The 24281-nt window shown below is 36.0% G+C and overlaps 1 protein-coding gene across 2 annotated transcripts in view; it reads left to right on the forward strand.

Moving 5' to 3' along the window:
- SPAG16 (sperm associated antigen 16) overlaps positions 1 to 24281 on the forward strand; it is a 1036541-nt gene that overhangs the window by 369765 nt on the left and 642495 nt on the right. The gene's annotated exons all lie outside the window — the stretch shown is intronic.

A 24281-nucleotide genomic window follows, 5' to 3' on the forward strand; every position in this document is an offset into this window, starting at 1 on the left:
CTAAAGTTTTACATGTTTGCTTTATGGGCAGGAACATATTCATTTATTTATCTTTGCACCATACAATCTGCACATTAAAGGGAAAAAAAACAGCAACACAAAACAATGGCATTAAACAAGAATACATGACGTTGTTTGCTAAATAATTTATAGTTATTTTAAAGTGCAACAGATTTTTTTTTAAATTTTTTTTCAACATTTATTTATTTTTGGGACAGAGAGAGACGGAGCATGAACGGGGGAGGGGCAGAGAGAGAGGGAGACACAGAATCCGAAACAGGCTCCAGGCTCTGAGCTGTCAGCCCAGAGCCCGACGCGGGGCTCGAAATCACGGACCGTGAGATCGTGACCTGGCTGAAGTCGGACGCTTAACCGACTGCGCCACCCAGGCGCCCCATAAAGTGCAACAGATTCTTATCTAACATTACCCTTATCCTATATTCTTTTCCTTATAGAATGGAGTATCATCACAACTAGGTATTAAGTGAAGTCAATAAAATGCCAAGTTGCCCCTGTGATGATGATTTTTATACAGAGTGACTTGACATTATATAGTTTTTGGTGGCAGACCATATCTTTAGTGTGATGCTAAATAGTTGCTTTTGTAGTTTTAATTCAAAGAAACCAAAATGCACAGGGCCTGAGACAGGGTGAAAATGAGTGAAGTGGATATAATGGGGATTTGTAAGTCCTACCTAAACAGACAGCCACCACTCACCTCTACTAGATAGTTGCCATGCTAGAATGTGGGCCCAGGAATGCCAGGTATTTTATTCATGAAAGAAAAGTTAGAAATAAGGATTTATCGTTTCAAATCACCTACTAATAAGTACTGAAATTTACTTCATTCTTTTGTGCTGTATGCAAGGCAAAACAAACAAACAAACAAACAAAAAACCGAACACACACGAGTATCTGCATATTAAAATTGGTCCACATTTTACTAGTTGGAGGTTAAGCTCTTACACTAACTTTTTCCAAAACGTGATCATTATGAGAAACTCTGTAAACTTTCCTCACTTTCCCCATCTACCAAATTATCTGCACTAGCAAGGTAGCAAAGAAAAAAGTGCTGTATTTCTATCTTAGGCTATTTCCTTCAACTACGCTCAGTGTACCAGCTGGCAAAGCCTCCCCATTTTTCATTCTTTCATTTTATATCTATTTATTATTGGCTTTGTACCTGGTATTGTTTTAGGTTCTTGGGTCACAGCAATGAATAACGTATCTTAATACCCTATTCTCAGAAAGCTTATATTCTATAGGAGGAGATGATCAGTTGATAGGAAAATATGATTAGTTTCATCTAGTAATTAATGCTTCGAAGAGTATTAAGACAAGGTCATCTATTAGATAATATGGGTAACTGAGGGGGTCCTTTTATTTTTATTTTTAAAAATTTTTTATTTAAATCCAGTTGGTTAACAAACCATATAATATTAGTTTCAGGTGTACAATGCAGTGTTCAACACCTTCCACCCAACACCCAGTGTACATCACAACAAGTGCACTCCTTCATCCCCATCACCCACCTAACCCATCCCCCCACTCACCTACCTGCTGGCAACCATCAGTTTGTTCTCTACAGTCAAGAGTCTGCTTCTTGGTTTGTCTCTCTCTTGCTTTTTTTCCCCCTTTGCTCATATTTTCTGTTTCTTAAATTCCACGTATGAATGAAATCATATGGTATTTGTCTTCCTCTGACTTATTTTGCTTAGCACAATATGCTCTAGCTCCATCCACGTCATTGCAAATGGTAACATTTAATATTTAGAAAAATGTTTACTTATTTGAGAGAGAAAAAGAGAGAGCGCACATGAGCTGGGGGGGGACAGAGGGAGAGGAGAGAGACTCTGTGCTTTCAGTGAAGAGCCTGACATGGGCTGGATCCCACACACAGTGAGATCATGACCTGAGCCGAAATCAAGAGTCGGATGCTTAACTGACTGAGCTACCCAGGTGCCCTTCATTCTTTTTAAAGATAAAGTTGCAATCAGAGTTAAGTTTTGGGTATGCTAAATCTGAGATGCTTATTAGACCTGCACGTGGAGGCATTTAATTGGCAGTTGGAAATATGAGTTGCAAGTTCAGAAGAGAGGTCAACACTGGCCATTAATATTTGAGAACCAATAGCATTTGGGCTGTAAAGCCATGGGATCAGGTGAAATAATTTAAGGAGAAATTATAGAGAGGAAAAAAAGGGAAAAATTCAGGGCATAAGAGAGCACTCCAATATTTAGATAAAAGAAGAAGTTAGATAATAGAAGAATCAATGAAAGGAAATGAAAAATGCCTAGTGAGGTAGTAGAAATGCCAAGTAAGAGTGATGTGACAGAAACCAAGAAAAAATAGTTCAAGAAGAAGTGAATGGCCAACTGTTTAGCTGAGAGATCCAGTAAAATTAAAACAGTAAATAGCTATTGAACTTAGCATTGCAGCAAGGGGCCATTTGTTACAAGAGCTACTTCAGTTGAATGATGGAGTCATAGAGGGAGAGACTGACTCTGATTGCAACTTTATCTTAAAAGTATTCTTTTATTCTCCTCAATTCAGTGAATGATACCACAAAATTACTCAAGTGGAAAGGAAAAAATCAGAACTAGAAATTATTCTTTTTCCTTTCTTTTACTTACTTCCTGTATCAAATGGATCAACAAGTGTTTTTGGTTCTATCTTCTAAACATATCCTTAATCTGCCAATCATTATTTTCCTTTCTCTGTGAAGCAGAAAAGACAGACAACAGACAGCTCTCCTAATAAGCTTATTGTGAAAGGGAACCAAGATGAGGAATAATAGCTGCAAGGAAGTATGCTTAGAAAAGCTGGTTTTCTAAAGTAAGAAGATTCTAGAATATGTATGCTGCTAGGATTTGAGTTGGTATAGATGATACAGGAGAGCAGAGAATTGCAGGAGCCAAGTTCATGAGAAGTGAGTGGCAGTGGGAGCAAGATACAAATAGAGATGTTTGATATGAATAGGGACATTTCATTTATTGAAAGAAAAAAAAACTAGAAAAGGGTAGATATAAGTCTAGTTGCAGGTAGGTAGGTACATTTTGTAATGAAAATGGAAGCTTTATACTGAATCTATTTTATCAGGGTCATTGAGAGGAGAGAATAAGTGGAAAAGGGATGAGGTTAGAGGAGGTAAGGGCATCACTGGACAAAGAAGTATTCTTGAAATACTCATTTTGTATAGTGTCAGACTAAGTATACAGTGTAGTGGGGTTGTGGAGCATTAAAGAATGCTATTTTCCATTTATGGTCGTATATTTACAGTGAGTCAAGAGAGCATTATTGTACATTATAAGGTTTGCACCATGTGGTAGGCTGAATGATGGTCCTCCCAGATATCTAGGTTCTAATCTCTGGAGCCTATGAATGTTACCTTATATGAAAAGAGGAACTTTGTAGATGTGATTACATTAAGGATCTTGATATAGATTATTTTGGATTTACTCAATCTGACCTAAATGTAATCACATTATTAATATTACAATGATCTTATCAGAGGGAGGCAGAAGGAGATTTTATCAAAAAAAAAAAGAGGAGAAAGTGATATGATGAGAATAAATTTATCTTATTTTATGTCATTAGGTTTGTGGTCCTTTGTTATAGCAGCAATAAGAAACTAATACTGCCATACCATGAAGGCAGAGAAGATGATACAAAACTGAAGTGGAAATAAAAGCCTAAGGATGCCTCTGGCTTTGTTTTTTATTTGGTCTCATGACTCCATTTTGAAGATATGGAAAAGGAGAATTGTGTTCAGGAAGAAGCCTGACCACAGCCCCACTGAGCAGTACAATAGGACTCTGGGCAGACTCTAAGCTCTCTGGCCACCCCCAAAGATAAGACACCAGAAAAAGTGGGATTGAAGTACACTGAAGCAGAATGTCAAGCTGCTATTTTACACTTGAAGAAGGAACGTGAAGAAGTAATTGAAAATCTACAGGCTTAGTTTGAACTTCAGGCATTTGATATCCAGGGTGAGCGTAGAGTGGTTTCTCATGAAAATCTCATGGGGCGCCTGGGTGGCTCAGTCGGTTAAGTGTCTGAATTCAGCTCAGGTCATGATCTCACACTTCGTGAGTTTGAGCCTTGCATCAGGCTCTGTGCTGACAGCTCAGAGCCTGGAGCCTGCTTCGGATTCTGTGTGTCTCTCTCTCTACTTCTCTCCTGCTCATGCTCTGTTTCTGTCTCTCAAAAACAAATAAACATTTAAAAACATCTCAAATACAAGAAACAACACTGATGGGGAAGAGGATGTGAAGAGATGAGAGATGCTTGTATTTCCATTGACCATGACCGTTCTCCAAAGACCTACAAAAAATGTATGCATCCAGACAGAGACTTTCTTCAAACCCTGTGAATTTGAGGGCAAGATAACCAGACAATACCTAAAAAGCTGAATGTCTCATCTTTAAGCCAACGGTCTCCCCCAAATGACAACAAAGACTTCCAGGTACCATTTCAGTCTGTGGAAGGCATCTCACTGAGTCAGCAAAAGGCATCACCTCCCCCTCCCACACCACCCCTACCAACAGCCATCCTTCCCTTCCCCCTCTTCTTCTCCTACCTGGACGTGGACTTCTGCCACCAATACCTCCACTACCACCTGTGAGAGCTGGACCACCACCACCTCCACCACCTCCTCTACCTCCAAGTGCTGGTCTTCCTCCACCTCCTCCTCTGTCACCACTTCCCAACTCCCCTGCCCTACCCAACAGTGAGGGCACTTCTTCCTGCTCCAACACCCCCAGGACTTACACTCCCATCTCCTCCTGAACTCTTCAGAATTGGTCCTTCTTCCAGTCAATGTCTTTGAAAGTCAGTCATTGAGCCAAGTTGTCCTGTGAAGCCTTTGTACTGGATTAGAATACAAATAAATGATAAAAGCCCAAATACTACACCCACCTTATGGGATTCCTTAGAAGAACCTGATATTTACGATAATACTGAATTTGAGTATTTATTCTCCAAAGACGCAACTCAGCAGAAGAAAAAACTTCTATCAGAGACCTATGAGAAAAAGAGCAAGGCCAAATTAAAAAAAAAATCAAGTTATTGGATGGAAAATGATCTCAAACTATGGGAATCTTGATATCTAGTTTACATTTAGAAATGAAGAATTGCGTTTAGAATTGCATTTTCAATGTGGATGACTCTGTGGTTAATCTGGAGACCCTGACTGCCTTATATAAAAATAGAGCCCAAGAGGATAAATTGATTAAAATAAGAGAGTAACACGAGACATCCAAAGAAGAAGAATTGAAGTTGCTGGATAAACCTGAGCAGTAAGGACAATTGAACACTTTTCTGTGAAGCCAATAGGAGAAGAGCAATCTCTATTTTCTTGTATCCCACCTCTGAATAATTGCACCTGAATTGTGCAGTGAGCTAAGTCATAACACCATCATCCCCATGATCTACTGCATGTAGCAGAATGACCTGACTGCCGGGAAAAGCAGCCAGGAAATTTGTGCTGCTGGATATAATATGTCTTAGCCCCTTTCCCCATCCCTAATGATTCCCCTTTCTCATTCTAGCAACTTGTTAATTCCTCCTAGACTAAATATTCTGGCCAAAAGGGTAACTGAGGAAGGAAGTAGTCATTCATTGCTCTAAGGTTCCACTGATGCAGTTAAAAAGACGATGTCAGAGTCACATATTTCAATTGATTTTTCTAAATGTTGTATCCAGTAATTGTAGCCTGAATGTACCAGATTTCTCCCAAATCTCTCCATCTATTATACCCACATTACATGTGACTTTTTCATCCTCTTTGTATATGCTTGTTTTTCTCTCCATTCGCTATCTATAGTTGTTTGTTCTATGGTTTGGGTTGTTGTTTCACAGCCTTTGAAAACCTAGAACTCTAATGAGTAATTAAGTAACCCTTGCCTTGGCGGGGGCTCTTGGGTCTGGAAAACAAAGATAAGTGTATGGGGCTCTGCAGCCCCTGGGCCATGCCATCCATCTTTTCACAGTCCAGGACTAAGAATGTAGAATGGGTCCAGAATAGACAGAGGGATCCTTTGCCTATTATTACCTTGAGTGCTTCTGTCCACTTGAGGCCACTTTTCTCAGCCTGGAGATGGGGCAAGGGATAGAAAACAAAGAAGAAACTAAGCAGTTAGGTTTAGGATAACAAGTAAGCCCTAGAGACATCTAAGTTGCTGTGACTCCCTTGAAACTTTTATGCCTTGCCCTTAGGTCCACTAGAATGCCTCACTCCCCTTGGATGCCTGGGCATTCAGGTCCACAAAAACATCTCTAAATGACTGGGTAGGGGACTTCTAGGTTTATTCAGTTATTGATAAGCCTTCATGATAATTTGGGGAACCTTAGATGAATTGTTCTCACATGCAGCATAGGCCAGGAACCACTCCCCGCCTTCTGCTCCAAATTAGTTCATGAAGCCTAGGAATATCTGAATCCCTGCAAATTGGGTTATAATATAATATAATATAATATAATATAATATAATATAATCCCCACTAAAAACAAGAAACTAATACACTCCATTAATTAGTTAATTAATTAGTCTTCCTTTGTATCTTTACTGTCTCCCTTATACCAGGTTATTTCCTATTAGTATGTAAAAAACACATTTATAAGTCTTTAAAATATAAGAATAAATGATAACAAACAATTTTTTAGCTTCACATGCTCAGTTTTAGCTACCAATCTGTTTGATAGAGTCCTTTTTACAACTAAAGGTTTTTATTTTTATCTTCTCTTCCCCAACTTTCATTTGTTCCTGAATCTTCTGCTAACAGTCTTCAACTTTTTACTCTAATAAATTGCTCTCAGTTTTCAGCAACATGCTTTTCTTGATAATTCCAGTGTACCCTGTTCACTTGGATTTGTCTCACCTTTTGGTTCGTCAATTGACTTCCCCATTCTGGTGATAGATATTCTCTTTTCTTGGGTTCTACAATACCACCTTTTTTTTTTTTAGTTACCTTTTTTCCCTTTTTGTTTATTCTTTATTCTTTTTCATGGGCTACGCTTCTAAATTTTTTTCCCTAGTGTCCTTAGCACAGCTCTATTTTCTTCTTATTCTGCACTCTCTTTGAGTAATCTTAGTTTCTTCCAGAACTTTCATTACAATCTATATACTGATCACTCCACATTTTCTATCTAACATTCAGAGTACTCCGCTGGTCAAATATACTCTGTTCCTTTACACCCTACTGTCACACTGAGATGCCCTGAGTTGGAGTGACAGCCTTGGTTGTCCCACTGCACAGCACATTCACTAGATTGTGATGATTCAATTCAGAGCTGAACTGAATTTGAGTCTGACTTTGGTCCTTTCTGATTGGCAATAGCTTGGGCAAATGATTTGCCATCTTAGGCTGTAAAATAGTAAAACTCCTCTAAACAGTGATTATTACATGAAATAATGCACACCAAGTATAAGGCATGGTACCTGGCACATGGTAGGGGATTAATCAATGTTAGCAATTATTAGTACTGCTGGTTTTCTCCTTTTCTTCTCTAAGTAATGCCTCTGCTGGTAACTACTACCATGGCACTTGTGTTTTGTAGTACTGTTGTGTGGTAGTTGCTCATCTCTTCCACTTCGGATGTTCACAGCCCACCACTGCCACCCTCACTCCTCCTTGCCTCTCCATCACTTTCCTTGTCACTACCACACTCTTATTTTTCAGAGAGTGTTGTTGCTGTCACTCTCCTCCTCTTTTTTCCTTCATCAGTGAATTTGCAAATCTCAACAGTTTAGACCACTCTTTAAGACATCTTCCTCATTGCCAGGTTCTGCTCTTATTTTCATAGTTGATATTTATCATTATTATTTGTAATAAAATTGGAAAAGGAATGATCAAGAGCAGGCCTGCAGGCTTCCCTTAACTGAGGACAGCCTGGCAATGAAATTTTCTTAGAATATGTTAGTGATGGTCCACCAGCAAACACTAATGGTATCTGCTATTGGGAAAGTCATTATCAATGGACTGCCATAGCAAAATGTGTAGGATGCTTATGGGAAACAAACCTAGAATCTATGAATTTATGTGGCACGGCCCCCTGGAGATGCCATGTATACTATGGCACACTCCTAATATAAAACGGAGATGTTTCATGCTAAAATACCTCCCTTTTGGGTAAGTCACATGACCATACAAATCTCTTAGAAGCTTCATTTTTTAATATGGGCCAGTGTGTCCTGAATGGTAAGAAAGGCCTGGGAAGTTGTGTTAGTCATTGTGCATATTTCTCTGCTTTGCCTATGCTGTTTGATTACATGTATCCTTGAAATCATTAGTAAAGGTTGTTACTAGGTAAATTTATGATTTGTGTGAATCTAATTTGACACTCAAATCTGTGTGTTTTCTCAATAAATATGGTGGCATTTGAGATGATTGGAGTTGCTAGAAAACTTCTCTCTAGGTATCTGAGTCAATATTAGGCTATGATTCTAACATAATTGTCTGTAATAGTTACAGTTCCCTTTGAAGCAATACATTGTCACATGCAATTCAGTGATTAAATGTATATACGTGTATAATGCAATATATTATCAATATCTATATCTCTGTGTCTGCATAGTGCCACAAGAGAGCAAATATCAACTTATCCAATGATTTGCTGCTTTAGAGCTTATACAGTTTTTGACTATTAAAAATTAGAAATAAATAATTCACTCTTTTAGTCTATAACTATTAAGTAAATTATTTCCATAGAAATATATGTATTTCCTCACTAAAATACATACGAATGAAATTTACAAATAAGGTTAGCTCATTTTCAAAGCATCTCATCCTCTTTTGAAATATCTAGCCTGAACTATTTAGGTATTATTTATGATATGTTGAAATATAACACACTATATTTGTGTCTTTTTTTTTAAGTTTTGGCTGTTGCAATGAATATTACATACTTCTTGAGTGTGTTATTTCCGAGACAAATGTGTATTCCATCATATTGTAATTAGGACCACAACATTTCCTAGAACATTGCTTACATCTTAATGAAAGGATAATCATGCTATGAAGCTTATATTTTAGACATTCCATTTATTTCTCTGTGGCTCTTTCACTTTGTAGAAACAATTTTCATTCTTTTTCATTTTTAATGCATCATGTACCAAGTGAAAAAAAAAGATTGTCTAAAACGAAACTGAGTGTTGTCTGTTGATAACAATTCAGGTATCTACATGAAGCCCCTTTTCTCTCCTTTTACAGATTTTAAAAATTTTTCATTTACTTTTATTCGGATTCCTTGGATATTTCTAAAATTGCTTTTCTTTCTGCATCTTTTAAAAGATGATCTATATGTAGAGAGGATTAGAATCTGTAGGGACATGGAATCTAAGAAACCATCTGGATTCAGAAGAAAGGGGAGTTAATACTAATGACAATGTATAACAATAAGTCTACATTTGTATTGTCCTTTTAACTTTCAAAAATTTTTAATCAATCATATAATGATACTTCATCATATACCATAATCTAGAGATTTCAACATGTCACCACTTACTGGATTATAAGGGAGGGCAATTTTACAAAATTAAAATCCCAAAATGGATTTTCTTTTGACTGTTCTTTGGAAATACCTGTTTCCTTAGTTGATATGAATCAAGAAGATTAAAATCAGACCTAAATAAAATAATTCCCTCATGGGAGATAAAGTCTGACAGTAAGTAGTGCTGGCACCCATTTTCACTAAGGTGGGCTCCTCCCTGGGTTTTGTCATTGACTGTGTTATTATTCACAATATTGTCCTGCCCTTCTCTGTAGGAAGATTATACCTATCCACAAAATTGAACTCAGATGTACCCATATGGTGTGTTTTGGTCAATGAAATGCGAACAGAAGTGAAGGATGTTACTTTCTGGCAGAAGCTTTAAGAGTTGACACATGCTTAGCCATTCTGTATTTTTCCCTCTCCTGTCATGAGGGGACATATTGTGTCCTAAAGGAGATGACATGACAAAGCTGCAGGTAACCAGCAATGGACATGTATGATGAGTGAGAAAGAAACCTTTGAGTTATGTCACTGGTATGTTGGAGTCGTTTGTTACTGAAGCACAACCTAGACTGGCTTTGCTGATACAAGTTTGTTCAGGTTATTAGGATCTTCACTATCCTGTTCTTTAGTGCTGCTACTTACCCCCCCCCCCCTTTTTTTTTAAATTATTTACTTTTAAGAGAGAGACCATGAGCAGGGGAGGGGCAGAGAGAGACGGGGATAGAGCATCCGAAGCAGGCTCTGTGCTGACAGCAGACTGCCCCATGTGGAGCCGGAACTCAAGAACCGTGAAATCATGACCTGAGCAGGACTCGTTGCCCAGTTGTGAGGACCAGCTGTTAACACCTCCAGGTCCACCTCAGCCTGCGCTGGAGCCATCCTCTCCGCAGAGTAGCCTCAGTAAGTGACTAAGCCAGAATATGGTGCAAGGACTTAGCCATTTCTTTTCAACAGGGGACTTCTCTACTGGCTGATCTCTGTTCTGAGGCTCCCAGTTGGGCTGGCAGAGACTCTGTCAGATCTGCACTGCTGTCTGGCAGTTCCTCCTGCCCAATCCTGCTTTCTCCTGTTTCTTCACAGATACTACTTTCCAAGATAATTTGTACTCCTCACTTTGGCTTGGCATCTGCTTCTCAGAGGAACTAGCTTGCACAACATTTACCTATCTTATGAGAATGCCTCCTTAGATATAAACAAACAAACAAACAAACAAACAAACTAATCCAAAAAGAATGCCCTCCCCTCTTCTTCTTCCAATGGCTATTCTCTAAGTGCCTGTCTCCTCTGTCTGTGTTTATTCACTGGGCAGCTTTACCATGAGCAGAATAGTCATGCCTTAACACAAAACGCTAACTTGTATCAGTCATACAACGATATATCTAAGTATATATCCTTGGTTCTGTCAAGATTTTAAAATGAAATTTCTCCTTGATAATTTTCTCAAGTGTAAAGTGGAGATAATAAAAGTAACTTTTCCATAGAGTTGCAGGAAGAATTAAGAGCTACTGCTCCTTAAGTGCTCACTTTTTGTCAGGTTTTACTACTTTCTTTTACTCCCTTAGCAGGTGAGTCTACCAGGCAAAGAGAGGATTAGTAACACACAGCTAGTAATAGGTTGAGCTGGGACTGAAGTCTAGACAGTGACATCACGGCCCATTACTTTAACCACACAGCTCTACTCTTTCTCAATGAACTTTGTGAAGAACTTAGCAACATGCCAGCCATGGATTTAAGCTCACCATTTGTTGGAGTAGGCATTCTATAAGTATTTAATATTATGATTTATTTATTTTCCAAGTGGAAAAAATTATTTGATTATAATTTGAAAAAAAAAGGGCAGTTTAAAAAAAGCCAATTCAGTGAATTTTGACTTTATTTTGAGGGCACTGAGTTATTGAAGAGTATTAAAGTGGGACTGACATTCAGTTTTATATGTTAAAAAGGGGACTCTATCTATAGTATGGTCAATGAATTGAATGTGGCCATGAATGTAGGTAAGGAAATGGTGGAATTTTTCAGACTAAAGATGAGGGCAGCAAGAACTATTGTACCAGCAACAGGAATTGGAAAAAAAAAATTGAAACAAAATTTAGGAAACTCAAATTTTGACTTAACCTTTACACTTAATTGTGTCACATTAGTCTGGACGTTTAATCCATCTGGACTTCAGTTTACTCGTTGGATGTGGTAAATACTAAAGATTTTTTTCAATTGTATGGTATCGATTAAGAGAATGAGGGCAGAAAGTTAGGAGGAAGGGAGGGAAGGAGCAGTGTAGGTGTAATTGTAGGCATGAATATGGTCGAAGAGATTTGGAATAACTTTAAGCTTTGTGTGTTTATGGCATTCCTAAGAAAGCATTTCTTTGGGCGCCTGGGTGGCTCAGTCGGTTGAGCGTCCGACTTCAGCTCAGGTCACGATCTCACGGTTCGTGAGTTCGAGCCCCGCGTCGGGCTCTGGGCTGATGGCTCAGAGCCTGGAGACTGCTTCCGATTCTGTGTCTCCCTCTCTCTCTCTGCCCCTCCCCCATTCATGCTCTGTCTCTCTCTGTCTCAAAAATAAATAAACATTAAAAAAAATTAAAAAAAAAAGAAAGCATTTTTTTTTCAGCAAAAAACTGAATAAAGGCCATTTAACTTCCCACTTTATGTTCCTCTAGCTTTCCAATTTACTTTTAAACTCCCTTTACATAATAAACATATTTATATCTAGTTTTCAAAAAGAGAACTTGTAACATCTTAGAACTGTCACTTAAGTATGAAGAAAGAGGTCAATCATAGTGGAGATGTTTGGTAATTTAGTGAAACGCATTAAGCAAGCTCCCAATAAAGCCAACTCTCCTTTAAAAAAAATCTAGGATATATGCAAATTCCAAAATGTTGGCAATCAGAGAAAATAATTTGCCATAGAGAGTAGTGAGTTGAATCGATATTTCAAATAATGCAGATAATTGTAGGGAAAGTAAAGAAACAGGCTCCACTTTACTCTCTTGTGCTTTGGCAAATTGTGTTGCATCTGCTACAGACCTGGCAAAGCAAAGTGTATCATTTTGGAAATTGCTGCTGAGTGTGGTTATTGTGCACTACCATAGCAGAGATTTCCAAAGTCATTGCAGAGCTGAGGTGACAGGGTCAGTAGGCGTTAGCACTTTTGGGGCTCTTTGTCAGTCTGCTAAATAGCTGACATCAACTTCAGGAGGCAGGAAAGTGTCAGAGTCTATTTTCACTTGGCAAAACTTCGACCAATAATGGTTGAGTGAGTAAAACTTGTACTCACTTACTTGTACTTTTAGAACTCCACGATGTTTCTTGAGTGTTGAATTAAACAAGAAAGCTAAACAATAATTGATTTGACATTTTCATTTGTTATCATTCTAAAAATTGTCCAGAAAGAATCCAGATTTTATTTAAAAAAATATCAGTAAATATAAATGTAGCAGTGAAGGCAAATGCAATGTTATTAAATATTTATCCTAGTTTAGGATAAAATTTCTTGCCTGAAATACCAAAATAGTCTACTTACCTCTCATTTTGCTTTTCTGTGGGCTTTCTACACAATGTAACCAAAGAGATTTTTCTGAAATGAAAATCTGATCATGACATTCCATGTTTAAATATCTCATTATCTCACCTAATAAAAAAATACTTTAGTAGGTTAATTCATTAACTAATGTTATGTAAGGAGTCACATCAAACTTTTGTTGTTTATGGGGTGTCTGGCCGGCTCAGTTGGTAGAGCATGCAACCCTTGATCTTGGGGTGGTGAGTTTGAGTAGGTTGCGTGTAGAGATTACTCAAAAAATAAAATCGAAAACAACAACAACAACAGCAGCAGCAAGAACAACAAAACTTTGTTGTTTTAAAACAACAACAACAAATCACTTCCTGTTCTTCATTTCTGTGGTTCCAGAATTCAGAAGTGGTTTGGCTGGATGGTTCTGGCCTGAGAACTCTCTGAGGTTGTGGTGACTTGACTGAAGCTGCAGTTAGATGAAAGCCTGACTGAGGCTGCGGTATCCACTCCTAAGAAGGCTCATGTACTTGGCTTTTGAGTTGCTGATCACAAGCTGGTTTCTCTCCACAGGGGGCAGCTTGAGTGTCCTCACAATATGGTGACTAGTTTACCCCACAGTGAGTGATTTAAAAAAGTAAGATTTCTTCACTGATTTTTATGACCTAATTTCAGAACTTACTTTGTCATTTCCACCATTTCTATTGTTTGTATAGGCCAGCATTGATTAATTGTGAATGGGCATTTCAAAAGGGTGGTAGTAATAGAAGACAAAGATGATTGGGTACCATCTTGGAACCTGGCTATCATAGTTGGCTTTCCTTTAGTTTGGGATAAAGTCCAAACTCTAGGACATTGCTTACAAAACCTTTCATCCTATGACCATTTCTTATATCTTCATTCTGTTACTCCCTGGATTATGTTCAAGCCATTAAAAAAAATAAAAAATACCTTTATTCAATTCTAATGTACCACACAATTCCCATTCTTATCTCAGTTCTCATAGTCCCATTCTGTTAATTGATTCACTCCTACTCATTTTTAATGTTATTAGATATCACTCTTTTCTGAAAGTTTCTCCTTGACTTCCCATTCATTGATGGGTGACTTGGTTCTGTACCTCTGTAATATCTTGCCTTTCTTAAATTATAATCCCTATCACAATTATATTTTATGATTACTTTTTCCTACTATATATACTAGTAACCTATGAGATCTAGAGGGAAGGGGCTTTGCATATTTTGTTCATCATTATGCTTCATTGCCCATCCCATGCCTGAAATGTAGAAATATTTGTTGAATGAATGAAAAGTTATATACAAATGAATGTAAGAATATCTTGGCTCTCAGTAAGTGACATTCTTCTCATTTTGTAAGAAAATGGACATAATCTAATGGGTAAACTCACTGATAATTATTGTTGTTTAACTTATCTTTATAAACATTAAAGACAGAAAAGAAAAATCTAATGTAATGTATCAAGAGTAGGTTTTGGTTTTCTGAGAAGACTGGTAATTTGTTGATTCCAAAGATACACATCCTATTTTTTTCTTCCAATGACCAATGAAAACTAATGAAAGTGGTTTTATTGTTCTAAGTTATAGATCGGTAGTTTGACATCTGAGAACCAATGAAAGCCAATTAAGTTTTTCTACCAAATTAAAATATTTTTTTTTCTTTCAGAGCTGTGAAATTACAAAGTTGTGGTTAATATAGACTCAGTCAAATTTTCCATATTTGTAAATTTTATATTTTTTATATTCTAGTTTTAAGGATGAACAAAACATCATTTAGTAAAATAGTGTCATTAATTAACTGTACAAAACAAAGATCACTGAAAGATATTTCTGTGAATTTGAAATGTTTTCATTAAATATGTCACTAAGCATGTCACTAAATGTAATCAAATCACTATTTATGGTAAAATACTCTAATCAACATAGCACTTACAGAAATAGTAGCACTTAAGAAGAGTATTTAAGTAGTAAAGTTTCAGTGAAAGTTTTTAATATTTTAACAGGTTTGCATTGTCCATTTCTCCTGAAATGTTAACTGACAGATAAATGAGGGAAAACAGGGAAGGGGACAGTTCACGTCCCATCTTAATGATTGGGGTCTCTGGGTAAGTTCTTCATGTAGATTGATGTGACATCTGTAAACACCAGCTGACTGAGCAAGACCTGGCTCATTACTTGTCTTCCTTGTACTGATGTTTCTGGTAATAATGCCTTGGGAGCTTACATTTATCCTTTGCCCTATAGATGGACATATGTGACAGACACTTTTATAAATGTTCCCCACACTGGAACAATTACCTTGGATTTTTACCAGTGTAGCATTTACATAGAGCAAAAATTAGTACATTATTTGATAACCAGTTCATGGTAATCTGTGACCCTCTAATATATTGACATCATTTACACATAACACAACCTGAATTTTAAAAAAAATATTCTTTGGTCATTTGATGTTTGAGACATGGATGTTGCAGATACAATTGAAAAGGAAAGTGTGAGGCTCCTTTCTATCAATGATACTTATATAAAGTCTGTTTATAGAATGGACAGACCATTTGCTTCCAGTTTGGGGGTATTTGGACATATTATTGCAAATTCAAAAATTTGTTATGAAATTTTAAAAAAAGAAAAAAATCCAATATTTTGAGTTATAACTAAACTCATCAAAGTTTTAGACTATGTGTAATATATCCATGATAAAAGTTTCAGTTGATTAAACAAGGGTTCATTTTACTCTTGCCAACTTAATGAATATTACAAAGAAATCAAGATGCTAGGAGGAAAAATAAATACGGTCAAAAACTTACATTATGGACCTAACTCTCTGACTTTTCAAGTAAAAAGACTGAATTTTATTAACCAATAAAGAAAAGTTATCAATTTTCATCCTCCAGCTTCCTCTAAAGAGTCAGAGAATAGTAACATGCATTGTTTTCAAAGGCTGACAAAGTATATTTGATTTTATCATTTTTAACTGCATTTCTCATAATATACTAGTTAGTTTAACCATAGCCTAAATGCAAATTTTTAACTCAAAGAATGCATTTTATTTTGAAAATTAAATTTATCATATTTTGTGTATATTATTTTGTTATTGAAAGTACCAGTGTGAAAGTTACTGTGCAAAAATTTAAAAGTTATAGGAGATAACATAAATATTAAAGAAAATTATAGAATTATATTTAATTTGTAAGCAATTATTTCATAATTTTTGCCTAGTTTATTATATCTAAACCCAAGATCTCTTAGGTCTCTAGTATAAGACAGTGAATATGTAACTATATATTGGTTAATAATGTAACATTTGTCATATACCTTATAGTTCAATGTTAGAAAATGTACTTTGGGATGTGAATCACATTATATGGATGTGTTGTGTTCATATGTTATTTTCAGGACACTGACAAATTGCTATTGCAACTAGTTGTAACTAAGTATGACACAATTCTCTTAATAGACTCTAGTGAAATGGGTGTTCTCCTAAGGTCTAAGATTCAATAGTTTTTCTCTGAGGTGCTTTTAGTTTCATGGAAAAACTTCAGTGATCAATAAGCTCAAAACTCAAGAAATCTATACCATTTGTGTTAAGAGTTCATATTAAGTGCTGAGAATAGTATTGAAGCAACAGAAGATGTTGACGATGTGGTCAATTTTCTTTCCTCTCATCCTTATACAATGTGATTGAATTTAATCATTTAGTAAGTTTTTATATCATTAACTAATGACCATACTGTTTCCTCATTACATGCTAGACAAACAGAAGATAAATAAATAGCTTATTTTTAGCAGCAATCCATTCTGGTGATATTTAAAATTGTAATGATACAAAAATTAAAAGGAAAAACAACTGTGGAAGTGACCAGAAATAGTTCAGTGTGTTTGTGATATGCTAATTATTCTAGATATTCCTTATAAAAGACTACTACTTTAATAAATCTTCAGCTTTAATTTCAGTCAATAATTTTAGCTATTGATGTTTCCTTGGTGGCACAGGATCATAAACAACTAAATTAGCATGGCCCAGTCTTCCAACTTATTGCCTGCCATCCAATTTTCAAGCTGATGGATTTTTCTCTTAGGTGTTAGAAGGTGATTTTTGGATAAATTACTTTGGCTAAAATTATCTTTAAATATCAGGTGGTAAATATGTGTTGGCTTGATCTGAAAACTTAAAGTATCAGTATCTTAGATCATTTAGACTGGTTAGTTTTCAGTATAAAATCCATGTATGCATATAATATTTAGAAGTAAACATAAAAGTAAAAACTCATTTCCAGTTACTCTAACAAAAAAAATTATTGGCATTTAAATATATTTTATTCTAATTATTTTTCTGTTTATATACATTTTTCCTATACTTGTAATCACTTGTTTACATATCTCTGTACACGTCTAATAGCATCTGTATTATATAATATCATGTCTGATATATAGATACTCAACAAGTGTGATAAATTAAATATATGAAATATATCCAGATGCCAGCAGAATGCATATTTATACATACAGATAGTAGGCCCAAGGGTTTTTACAATCCCAGGACATACTATTCTCACTATTATCTATGTAAATAACATTCTCAAGACTATAACTTTATTTATATAGGCCACAATGTGAGTAGACCACAATATATCTCCTAGAATAGTGTAACACTGTAGCCATATATGAGTATTTATGTGTAATATATATACATAGGTACACACACACATACATTCATATAATAGCCATAGGTATGTGTCAGTCTATTTATAAAACTATGAATAATGGCCTCAAAATTTAATGCATTTCAACCAGTTTATTATTTATTTATTAAATATTTTGTGCTCTGATACTGAGCTAAGGGCCAGGAAAGCAATGTATCAGTGAGACAGATATTATTCCAACCCTTTTGAAAATATCATGGGTGATGGCGAAAGAGTGTTAAGAAGAGACTTCCACTAATATTGCAACTCTAAAATGCTTAGCAGCTCCATGACTGCAAACAGTAGTCCTTACATTCTAAACCGAGGTGCTGAATTATCTATGCCAGAATTGTAAAAGTTGACCAGAGAATATATAAATCCAGAGAAAAATATATGACCAGAGAAAAATAAAATAAAATAATAAAAAAAGGCTGAGAATACATTTGGAGATTTGGAAGAGAGGATATTTTGGACAAAAGTCAGAGTCCTGTGACATTTGCCCTCCTTTCCCTCCAGGTTAAGAGGAAGACTCCCTTCTCTCTTCCTATATCACATGAGGATGTCTCCAACAAAATCATACTGAGAATTTGAGTCCTCTTGAAGTGGAGGAATATCAAAGCTAGTTCATGATTTACTTAAAAAAATAAAAATAAAATTGTCTCAAGGCAAGAGAATAGTTAGCTGCCCTGCTTACCTGATGACAAGGCAAGGAGATAGTGCTCTACGCATGAAGGGACTCTTCTTTTGGCAAGGGAGGGGCCATAGTTCTTATAGATTGGATGTGGATGCCACATAAGGGAGGTAACATGCGAAGTTTTGAAAAGAGTTTTGTCTAAGATGACCTTCTGAAGGCACATAGTGACCACAGCAAAAAGAAGTTGAAAGCATAATACTAACAGACATTATCAGTTGCCTATATGTGGGGGAGTCACAGTCTTAAAAATAACAAATGGAGGGTGTACCTGGGTAGACTCTGTTGGTTAAGCATCTGGCTTGATTTAGGCTCAGATCATGATCTCACAGTTCGTGAGTTTGAGACCGGTGTCAGGCTCTGTGCTGACAGGTTGGAACCTGCTTGGGGTTCTCTCTCTTTCTCTCTTGCTCTCTGGCTCAACGCCACCTGCATGTGTGCTCGCTCACCCTCTCTCTTTCTCTCTCTCAAAATACATACATACATACATACATACATACATACATACATAAATAAAATAACAAATGGAGGTCACTAGAGAGGGACTCTTGGAAGAAATTTCACGTACCCCAAAGAAAAAAAAGAAACAAACAAACAGATTTTGGAACAGTCACTACAGGGTGTCAATGACATGTGACAACTGTGACAAAACTTCCTGTCTTGGCCATTTCAAGCCAAACTGAAAAAGAGAAGATTTAAAGTGGGTGGTATACCATGGTTTTTATATTAGACAAGACTCGACTAAACATGGTATTTTAAATATTTTAAAACCATGAAGGACCTTGAAAAGCAATGAAATTTGATTAAAAGGTCATCTGCCACAGGAAAACTGTGAAAAAAGTATAGAGTTGTGTTATTCTTGCACTTTCTGCAGCCTCGTTCACTCTAGTAACCAGTTACAAAAAACAATGACAACAAAATATCACAAACTTAATATATAGGAATTATAGGATATTATAGGAGGACAGAAAGCTTTGCTTCTGGATACCTGAGCTGTTCTATTAGCAACTATTCCATGAATAGTTGTGAAGAGGAAGTGATCTTGGCTTCATAATAAATCCTGCCTAAGATACTGACTGTAGAGGTGAGGTGTCTCCAAGAGGGTGACACCTTGGGTGGAAAGACAGAAAGCCAGGGTTTGAGTGGGGTCAAAAATTAGAAGGAAATCTATTTCTTACACCTCGGGGGTGCAGGGGAATATTCTCAATGTATTCATCTTTCTCTCCTGGAGTCTACCAAGAAAAGCATCCATAAGAGGGAAGAAAGCTTTAAAAATATGTTAGGTTAAAAAATTGCCAAGCCATCTTACAATAATTCCTGTCAGGTAAGAACTTTCATGCTCTTCTCATCTGTCCTATCTTCTTCCTCTTTGACGCTAGAGGGCAGATAGAAATAGCAGCTAACAAGTAATAGGGGAGGGCAGTGAAAGATTTTACAGTTGAACAAACTTGGAAGCATAAATTAATCATATAGTGTAGGGAATTTATAATTTCTAAATCAAGCAGTGTCTTTGATTTTGAAGTTACCTGAAATTTCCCACTCCCTAGAGTGAGAACTAATACATGTATGTGTCCCCTATTATATGCCAAAATGGTTCTAAGAGCTTTTACCTCTACTAGCTCTTTTAATCCTCACAAGAGCCCCAGGATGTAGGAATAAGTAATATTCTGCCTTTTATAGAGAATAAAACTGAGGCACAGTTAAATGACTTGCCCAACATTGTATAATTTGTAAGTGACACACACAGTTTGGGAGTTAAAGCCAGATAGTCTAGGCTCCAGAGAACTATACATGATCCTAACCATTACTTTATATGCTAAAAAGTAAAGATAAATGTCATGGATCTGCTCTGATTTTCATCAAGCACCTGACTTAGGGAACTGTGCTTCTCCCCTAAGCAGGTTTGAATATATTGAGAGAAACAATAATAAAATGGTTTCTATAGCTTTAATTCCTTATTCAATGTACAGATTGTTTATTTCTTCTTCAGCTGTTAGAAGCTATTGAAGGGTTCCAAAATAATTTTTCCTATGATGGAACATGCTTTTTGATGTGATCACTCTGACTGCTGTGTATTTTGGTTTAGAAGTGTACCAGAGTGGAGGAAAATAGGTAGGTTAGAAAGACTATTGTAGACTGGTAAGTGTCTGAACTAGGTAATGGAGATGGATAGAAGAGGAGGGAGTCAAGATATAAGTATGAGACAGAATAGATACTTAAGGACTGATTGGATGTGGAGATGAGAAAGAGTTATGTGTGTCATTGATTTTGTGTGAAACTGAAAGAACACATCATAGAGTAAGGATTACACTAGATAATTCATGACAAACACTTAGCACCATAAATGGCTAAGAAAGTTTTCTGAAGCAGGAATGGCTTGGGTTGTATCACCTTTGTGCATGTCCTAGGGCGAGTGATATAAACCCTCTGGACTTTCCCTGCCTTGTCTATGCAGCGCCAGTACCTTCCTCATGGTGTATCAAAGGATTATGTGAAAGGATTCCTATTAAAGAGATTAGCACAGTCGCCTGTGCACAGAAGTTAATGTTACCCATCTTTTACTAGACCTTTTATTTTAATCTGCCTAATATTACTGATATAGGTCTTTGGAGTAATTTCTGCACATCACTAAAAACACATGGTTGTTCTCAGAGGAAGCCGGTGTCTCATCAAGATAGTTCATTGCTCTTATATAAATAGCTCTTATATAAATAGGGGAGATCCTTTAGATTTGTTGTCTACTGATAAAGCTACTATTTTGGCATGATACAAGTGCAGAGGATACTAGGATATCACCCACCACATACATGATCAGGCAAGTGGGAAAATAATTGACAACTAACTACAATGTGCAATATTGTGTCAAGTAGGCAGTGAAGAAAACATACCAAGGGTTAAAATTTCCCACATCTATCTATTTAAGGCCTCTGTGACACAAGGGTGTCACATTCTGGGACTTTTTGACATTTTATTTTCTGTGTTCCATACATGTTCTCTAATTTGGTTCTCTTTCCTTCATGTTTAAAAACACAGTAAGTCTGCTGAAGTCAAATCGATGATTTTAATTTTAGTTCATCTTTATCTCAAATGTATGACATTTTGAGACATACTTATTGTTAAAACTTTGATTTTTCTGGGATGCCTGGGTGGCTCTGTTGGTTAGACATCTGACTCTTTGATTTCGGCTCAGGTCATGACCTCACGGTTTGTGGGTTGGAGCCCCACATTGGGCTTTGTGCTGACGGTGTGGAGTCTGCCTGGGTTCTCTCTCTCCCTCTCTTTCTGCCCCTCTGTGCATGTGAATGCTCTCTCTCTCTTTCTCTCTCTCTCTCAAAGTAAATAAATTAAAAAAAAAAAACCTTTGAGTTTTCTAATTATGTGAAGAGTTAAAATCTAATAAAATATCTAAGTTGTTTCAGAAACACTGTTCCAAATATCAAAACAGTGATAGAAATAAGTAATTTATAGATTGATATACAAATCCATCGTATCATGGATTGAACCATTAATTAGCTAATATACAAAGTAATTTGGAGGTGTCAGTGAATAATATACAGAAGTGCAGCCTATAAACAAATCTCACAATTATAAGTGGAAAAGTGCTTGAGTCTGGAAGCAAATCCCAAATTTGGATTCAAGGAAAAATTATGGAGGTGAAAAAGGTAAACAAGGATGTTTTCTTAAGCCAAGATGGAAAACAAGAATCTTCCTTAACCAGAAAGTTGATGTCTTAAATTGCTATTGTTTTGGCATTATTTATAATCATTTGCCAACTGCCTTTTAAGGTAAATCAGCTTATCTTTTGGTAGTAATTCTTGTGAGGGCAATTTAAATTCTTGTGTTAAATCTATCATTCCTAATTACCTTCCAGATTAACTCTATACAACTTAAATCACATTTTTGCTGCACCTTATAGATCCTGGGATTGTCTCGTCACTACTTTGTCATCAATATAGTTCTAAAAATTCTGTTCGCAATCTATAGGACCTGCAGTGGTAAACACAACCAGGATTGAGATGTGTTGACTAGTGAATATAAATTCTTTGATCTCAGTGGAAAAAGAGAAATGCAGTCATATATCCCTGAATTCCAGTGCTTTCACATTCTAGCCTTTGAAGTTTTCCTTTTCTTTGCTATACATCTTTTGGTTCATACTTTGTGTTTTATTTTTTTTCCCTGGTAGAATTCATTGATATACTTAGAGTTTAAATGTTAAAAGTATTATTTACTAAAACAGATAAATAAAAATAATTGTTTGATTTTGTAAGGCCATAGAGAGATCTATTCCATTCTACCCATTCTCCACATACTTCTACTATATAAAGCAACATTTTTTGAACTTTAGTAAGCATAGCAACTAACCAGACAATCTTCATAACATACAAATTCAACACTGTGGAGTCCTTGAATTCTGTTTCTCTAAGTTTCCAGGTAGTCCTCTGGGGACCATACGTTGAGCTGTAAAGGTAAATAAGACAAAGGGAAGGCCAGGAGTATCCTAAATATTTTGCTTTAGTGCTTTCATTATATCAGACATCTTAACATCCATTATCTACTAATAACCCCCATAATAATTCTAGGAAGTAAGTAATGTTACCTCTAAAATGTGAGAAAACAATGTGAGAGACACAGATACAACAATTCAGAGTAACAAACTGATGTCTGTGTTCAATAGGCAAGATGTGCACTATGGAATCACCTAACTTCTGAAGGTCTTAGTTTCCATTTTTAAAAGAGAATATTTACCTCACAGAGATGTTAGAAAGGGTTAAGAAATATGTAAAGTATCTAACCTAGTGCCTGACCCAAGTAAGTCCTTAGTAAGTTACCTATTGTTATTGGTATAACTCCAATGTTAGCAGTATATTTTGCCAGTCAACCAAGAAGAAAACTTAAGTGCTTATATTTCATATTTAGTGTTGGCTATTAAGAGGTGATATAATTTGAATTATAGGTGTAATTGACAAATTTGTACTTTCATTGACCTGATTGGTTAAAATACTTAATTATATAATACCATTTTCCTTCTTTAAATAATGAATCTTGGTAATAACCGTTCATTGCAGGTTATGAATGTCCTGACTTACTCATAGTTTTCATTAGTCAGCACTGAGGCTTACCAACTATGTATTTTTTACTTAGCATGGAAAAGTACAAGTCAAGTAGTGAACCCTAGTATGCCAATCACTTAGTAATTTCAAGATTGCTCATTAGCATCATGTTGAAGTGGTAAGATTATCAGGGTATAATGTATTCATTTATGTTAATGACTCCTTAGTTTATCTTACATGAGAATCATGAATTTACTTAGAAGTAAAGAGAATGAAAGAACCACTAGAAGCTTTTAATAAAGTGTTTATGCATTTAAATATGTGATTGACTTACAATCATATTGCAATCCTTTAATCCTTTAATATAGGATTATTTAATATAGGAAATTATATAATAAAATGTAAAACACATTATTTATAAAAAGTAATTTCTTTCTTTCTAAATGTAGCTGACATTTCAGTAACTGAAATGGAAATTACCATAGTATAGGAAATGTTCTCTGCCCTCAAAGAGGGAAAAAAAAGATCATTCAAAAGTGATTAGAGACTAATTATAGTTTAAATTCTGTGAAAATAACTACATACAAAGTAAGAATTTTTAAAAATGGGAGAATGTGGGGAGTAATTATGGAAGTGATGAGTGAGAATTGAGCTCATATTTGAGGGATAAGGTACAGGTGGATGGAAGACATAAATAAAAAACAACAACTTGGAAAATAGCGTCCCTTCCCTTTTTGGATGAGCATGGGACGAAGAATCAGAAAACCTGAATTTAAAGTTGGTCCTAGTTTGAGCAACTGAGTGTACATTTATTGGACCACATTATCTCATGAGA

The sequence above is a fragment of the Herpailurus yagouaroundi genome, unplaced genomic scaffold (assembly GCF_014898765.1).
Source record: "Herpailurus yagouaroundi ecotype Mexico unplaced genomic scaffold, PumYag 140, whole genome shotgun sequence".
Lineage (NCBI taxonomy): Eukaryota > Metazoa > Chordata > Mammalia > Carnivora > Felidae > Herpailurus > Herpailurus yagouaroundi.